The sequence below is a fragment of the Tupaia chinensis genome, unplaced genomic scaffold (assembly GCF_000334495.1).
Source record: "Tupaia chinensis unplaced genomic scaffold, TupChi_1.0 Scaffold145685_1, whole genome shotgun sequence".
NCBI classification, from domain to species: domain Eukaryota; kingdom Metazoa; phylum Chordata; class Mammalia; order Scandentia; family Tupaiidae; genus Tupaia; species Tupaia belangeri.
Window position 1 is genome coordinate 5264292 of NW_006205542.1, and position 6814 is coordinate 5271105.

At 37.6% G+C, this 6814-nt stretch overlaps 1 protein-coding gene across 1 annotated transcript in view; it reads left to right on the forward strand.

Annotated features, from left to right (window-relative positions):
• The window catches only part of SENP6 (SUMO specific peptidase 6), a 161896-nt gene that overhangs the window by 57145 nt on the left and 97937 nt on the right, over nucleotides 1-6814 (forward strand). The window lies entirely within an intron of this gene.

Genomic DNA, 6814 nt, shown 5'->3' on the forward strand with positions numbered 1-6814 from the left:
CTTCTTGGGTAGGGGTAAATACCCTCTGGCATGTTTTTAAAAAAAGAAAGAAAAAGCAAACCAGAACAAAGTTAAAGGACTTTGTTGTCTCAAGTTATAAGACTAAGTATGTGTTTCCACATGCAGATATTTAAATCCTTTTATTTACTTTTCCTCCTTTTGGCTGAATTTTGTTTAAATAGTATATATATGCCCTTTTTTTGTGTGTTGTTATTTAAGGAGACAGGTCTTGCTTTGTTGCCCAGGCTGGCCTTAAACTCACAATAATTTGCATCAGCCTTTCCAGTACCTGGGACTACTGGAATGCACCGCTGAGCCTGGCTTCTGCCCTTATATTCTCCTCTGTTTTATGAAAGGCATTGCTAAACGTCCCCTTTCACCAGCCCTGACATGTAGTCATCAAGTGTGAATAAAACATCCTCCGAAATTTCTCTGAAATTGTTCTTGTCCTCATTAGAGTTCCCTTTTGCAAGTCCATTTGATAAATCTAGCATGTGAGATTTTAATTGCTCTGCTGCAGTTTTTCTCTTCTGCAGTAAGTGTTAGCATGCCTGCTGAATCAGTGATTGGTTTTGATTTCATATTCTGCCCTATATTGAATGGAGCCCAGATCTCAGTCAGCTTTTTGGAACATCAGTTTTGGCTTATTGACCTCTACCTTCTTGTTGAATAGTTCCAGTGTTAGGATTTAGTTTTCTGGGTTTTGTTTGTTTCTTTGTTTTCAGGCTGCTGGGTCTAGGACTCAAACTGTGCAGTCTGTCATGTGGGATCCAGCCACCTTAACCATCACACCATTGGCTTGCCTTGTTGGAATTTTGATGCATTCCTTTCCAATTTTTTTCATCATATATTATACTTTTCATAAACTTTTAATATACTTCATACATGTGGGGTCATAATATATTAACTATATGGCTATATGTATAAATATATATTATGTATATTATATATACCGAATTTTCTTCTAACAGTATGAACATGTCATTAAGTTGACTTCTAAAACTAATCTTATTTTAATTTGCTAGGGGGCATGTATGCTCACCGGAGAGAGAGAGAGAGAGGAAAAGTGAGAAAAGCACCTCCTTCCCAGGGGGAGGTTTATGCCACAATTTCTTCTTCATTTCACCTTTTAGGATTTTGGGTATGCATGCACGTGGGTCTAGCATACTTTTCAAGCCACTGGGTCCAGGACTCAAACCATGCAGCCATGTGAGATCCAGCTGCCTTATCTACCATGGCACCAGCAGGCCCAAAATAATTTTTAACAATTGCACAATATAAACAAATAAATTTAAGTTAAAAAAAAGAAAGAAAATGAAAAAAAAATGGGGACTTTGCATTCTGTATCCTTTCTCCATCAAGAAAAAAATTTTTGAATGTTATATAACACATATAAAACAAGATGAAAATACATTGAAACTTGTAACAATGGCAAAAAGAAAAACCCAACAATTGCGCAATATTAGGTTGTCGGGAAAGGCATGGAAAACTATGTGAAAATGCATCATAACTTTCCCATGACCTAGTAGCTTGTTCTGTAGATATACAGAATTAATTTACACGTTATCCCATTTCTGGTTGTTTTACATTATCATTACATAGGAGGCCAGCGACATAGCCATTACACTAACTACTGGTCCCGGTTTTAAATATTTTTGAGAAAATATTTACATGTCAATTATTCAGACTTTTGAAAAGCAAACAGCCAGTACACAATAATGAATTGTATTTGCTTTTGAGTTATTGAGAAATTACTGAGTTGAGCAAGGTGATAGGCTAAAAGACTAATAATAATTTCATGTCCAATCAAAGTGCACATTGGAAAGACCAAAATATATATAGTGGCAACTAAGATTAAGTAACTTGTATTAAAAATTAATAGCATATTGGGGCCAGATAGTTGTTTCAGCTCACTATCTGTAGTGATAACTCCATAAAGCAAACAAACATGAGAAGATTCTTGGTTCCTGGTTCAAGTCTGGAGACCTCCCTAGTAATGCCAGCCAGGTGTGTACCCATGATCTGGGACTGGCTGAAGCTGGAGGTCGATTGTGGTCATGCCAGGTGCGTGTGCGTGCGTGCCCAAGATCCCGAGAGAATGAAGGGGAAGGGATTGCAGCATGGCCATCCCCCTGGGGGGGTGATTTCTCATTTTCTGTCTCTCTGTCTCTGTCTGTCTGGCAAGCGCATGCACCCTGTAGCAAAAACCTCTTGAAAGAAAAAACCCTTTTGAATGTTGTCTTTCTTACTCTCTCTCTCCCCTCTCTGTCCATGTCTGTCTTTCTCTTTCTGTTTCTTGCTCATGGAAGAAATAAAATCAAAAAAAAAAAAAAAGAAAAGTATAAGAGTTAGCAGGAAAAAGTATAAGGGTTAGCAGGTGGCACGGTGGTTAAGGCACTGGATTCCCATATGGCTGACCGCTCGAGTCCCAGATGTGCCTTGCTTTCTCACTTTCCTTTTCTCTCTCTCTGGTCAAATTAAAAATAATAATAATAATGGTTAAATTAATTCTTTTTCCAAAGGTATAATCTCTTAGAAATATATCTCAAGATTCTAATCTGAAGCATTTATTATGTTTCTGGTTGGTAAGACTGGGTGTACTTGATTCCAGTGCTCCTTAAAATAAAAGTGAGTTTGATAAAATTTTTGTCAAAAATATCAGTGAATTTGTTACTTTAAAAAGCTTGACTTTTCGATTCTAAAATTCACTCAGAAGAGTAAATATTTGAATATAATTAAGGTGGGAAAACAAGTTAATAGTAAGTTGTACAACAATAGTTTATTGTTTTCTAAATTAAAAAAAGGTGTGAAGAAAAGAATGACTTGCCACATAAAACTTATAGCAAAGAAATATTGAAAATGGAAATATTAGGAAAGACTAGATAGTTCAGGTTATAAGTAGACTAGAAAGTTCAGGTTTATACAGTTTTCAAACAACCTGTCCTGTCCCATAAATAAATAAATAAATAAAGGTCTACTGTACCTTTCAAATGTCTGAATTATGAAATTATGACACAAACTGGCTGACATAATTCTTTCATATTACTCTTACAATGGCTCTGCATTGTGGCAAGTGGTTTGGTTTTGATAGCGTTTTCATCCTTGTACAGTTTGAGCTGATAAATACAGTTTTGATTACATACTGCCTTTTAAATGTACACTTTAATTCATTCTAAGTATTTATCAAGTACCTGCTATGTTCTCGGCATAAAGATACAGTGAAGAACAAAACAGAAAATAATCCTGCATTTCTGTAGCTTACATTCTGTTGGGGCAAAGACTAATAATGATCAAGTAAGACTTGAAATAATAAGTTTCATGCAGAGTCATGTAATTGGATGATATGATAGAGTGGCAATATGGTTTATTAAAGTTGCATGTTCATAGAAACTTATTAGTGTGAAGCTATAAAGTTTAGTCTAACTCCTGACTAAATGTAAAGTCAACTGCTCCACAAATAGGAGTAGATTTTCTTGATAGGACAGAAGTTATTGATACAGGAATTATTTGGTGTGCTCACAGGACAAAAAAGGAGCCACAAATGGATGGCGCTTAGAGGACAAAGGAGATACTATCCTGAAATGGGTTAGGAGAGAGATTGGCTGAGACCTAGATCATGAACTTCTTTGTTGGTTGAACTGAGGAATATGAGTTTTATATTAGTGTAGCTAAAGCTTTTGGAGCATTTGAGGTAGGAAAGTGTTATTATCTGATAATTTTTTGAGGTTTCTTTTTTTTTCTTTTTTTTGTTAAGAGAGATTTTTGCTATGGGGCACCAGTGCTCCCCAGAAAGACAGAGAGACGTAAAGCAAGAAATCATCCTCCAGGGGGGATGGCCACACTGCAGTACTTTCTCCTCCATTCTCTCCCTGGGATCTTGGGCATGCACACACACACATCCTGTGTGAGTTTAAGCTGCCGGGTCCAGGACTCGAACATGGGCGTCCAGCGACATAACCATTACTCCATCTGCTGTTCCCAAATTTTTGAGGTTTCTAAGCACAGTTTGTTTTGTATATAATTTATAATTTGGCACAATTAAAAGCACAATCATAAGTGGCGATTCATTTAGGGGTAAATACATGCCGTTCTCTAAATAGAGATGTACTGCGAAGGAAAACTATTAATATTTTATAACTAAGTATTCAAAACTGTTTCAGTCCAAAGTACAAGGTAGGAGTTAGGGAGATAAAAAGGCAACAGTAAAAGCAACTGGGTTAGTGGACCTAGTGGCTTGAAAAAGACCCTGGGTACCTGTGCATGAGTGCTCTAAATGTAGACAGGATGGAGAAATGGAGGAGAAAGTATTGCGGTGTGACCATGCCCCATCATGAGTGTTTCCTCTTGCTTCCTGTCTTTATCTCTCTGGTGAGTGCAAGTACCCTCTGGCAATTAAAAAAAAAAAAATAGTAAGCTGTAGGCACAGCCATGGCAGCACAGACCTTAGCAGACTGTAGCCTGTTGCTCTGCAGTACTGGAAAGCATGAAACAAACTACACATTTGGATCCCGTGGAATGAGTGCAGACCCAAGATCCTGACTAGCTGGAGGGCTGGTGGAAGGGGAATGTGGCATGTCCAGACCCTATCTGAGGGCCCCCTCTCCCCCCGTCTCAAAATAAACTAAAAAAAAAACAAAAGTAATTTTTGTAAAATCAGGAGAAGAGGAAACACATGAAATAATAAATAAACATACAAATATAAAAACAACTAATAAAGTAAGATGAACCAAAAACATGATACTGTTAACTGTTCAAATAATTGCAATCAGGTTAAGTATACTTAATAAAAGACACACTAGTTGGATTAAATCCAGGAATATTATATTGTTTACAAGAAGCAAACTAACATTACAGGAAGTAAAGGTATGTTTTAGAGCCACAAAAGAAATACAAACAAAAAGCATGAGTGAAATTTTAATAACAAATGAGATAAAAATAAGACCAGCCTATGGCCTAGTGGTGAAGGTACCTGGATCCCACATGGAACAGTTTGAGTCCTGGACCCAGCGGCCTGAAAGCCGCACCAGGTGCATGTGTGCATACCCAAAATCCCAGAAGGAGGGAGAAATGGAAAAGGGATTATGGTGTGACCATGTCCCATGGGGAAGTGCTTTCTCCCTGTCCCTCTTGCCTTCTGTCTCTGACTCTCTAGCAAGCACACATACCTTCTGGCAAATTAAAAAGGGAAAGAAGAGAAATAAGGACTAGACTCAGAAAACAGGATAAAGTAGCACAATTTATAAAATAGGTAAATGCATAAACCTTTCTTAAAATAATTAAAATGCAGGGGCAGCAGTTGGCATAGTGGTTAAGACGCCAGGCTCCCACATAGTCAGCCATGGTTTGAGTCCACACCAAGCAGCTTGAAACTCAAGCTGAATGTGAGCGCATGCATGCCAACAATCCTGAGAGGAGAATGGAGAAGGGATTGCCGCATGACCATCGCATTGCCAAGGGGGGTGATCTCTCACTTTCTGTCTCTGTCTCTCCTGTGAGCACTCGTACCCTATAGCAAAAATCTCTCTTAAAAAAACAAAAATCAAAATATAAGATGTTTGTGATTAGAATCTAATTGTGGAAGATTTAGTATATCTTTGGTAAGTTAAGATAATTATTTTTTTAATTACCAGAGAGCACATGCACTCATCAGAGAGAGAAAGAAAGCACCCGTAGTTGGATGTGGTCATGTTGCAATTCCTTCTCCTTCATTTCTCATTTTTGTTGGGACTTTGGGGCTTGTAAGCACTCATGCCCGGTGTGTTTTTAAGCTGCTAAGGTCAGGATTTGATCACAGTCAGTCATGTGGGATCTAGCTCTCAGTGCACAGTGCTTACTGCACTATCGGGCTGGCCCCAAAATTAAACTGATTTATGAGTTTTTAAAAAAGTAAGTTTAGGGGACCAGCAGATAATGTAATGGTTATGTTGTTGTACTCCCACATAGTTGACTATGGTTCAAGTACCAGACCTGGCGGTTAAATACTGATGCTGGGTGCATGTGCGTGTGTGCCCAAGATCCCGAGAGGTGAACAAGAAGGGATTGCAGTGTGGCCATCCCCTCTGGGGTTTAATTTCTGGCTTTCTGTCTCTGGGGAGCGCATGCCCCCTATAGCAAAAATCCTTCTTTAAAAAAAGTAAGTTTGGAATAATGGATTTTAATTTAAAATGTAAATATTTGATTAGTAAAAACTTAAATCTTTTGACATCAATTATAGCTGTGAAAAGACGAATAAAAAGAGCTATCATTAAAACAAGGCCCAAAAAAATAATACTTAGATCCTGGTTTCCTCTCCGGTAGTAGGGACTTGGTGAAATAGCCATTTGTAGGAATGTGTTAGGGAAAACACAAAATGAGTGTGGTGCTGGAAACCAAGCAAGTAGTCAGAAACTGAAAGGGTGCTTGTTTCAGTAGCACATTCAGTAGCACTAGGGTTGGAACTATGCAGAAATAATAAAGCATAGATAACATACGAATTAGTAAAGCATTTTACAATTACATAAATTTTGCATTGTGTGTATTTTACCATAGTAAGAAAACAAAAGGTTGAAGTCAAGTCAAGTCATGGCCAAAACCATGATTACTGAATTATGACCCTGTGTATAAAATAAACATCCATGAGTCATATTGATACAAATGAGTAAATAATTTATTGAACTATCCTAACAGTCTTGAAGTAAATAGTACATTTGATCCAATGCTGGATTTACTAGTAAGATTTTACAAGGTGTGTTAATATGTATAGATACTTCCCTCTTCAGGAAGTGAAACAATTATTCCTACCCCTTATAAGTGTACTGAGTTGCCTCCAACTAGA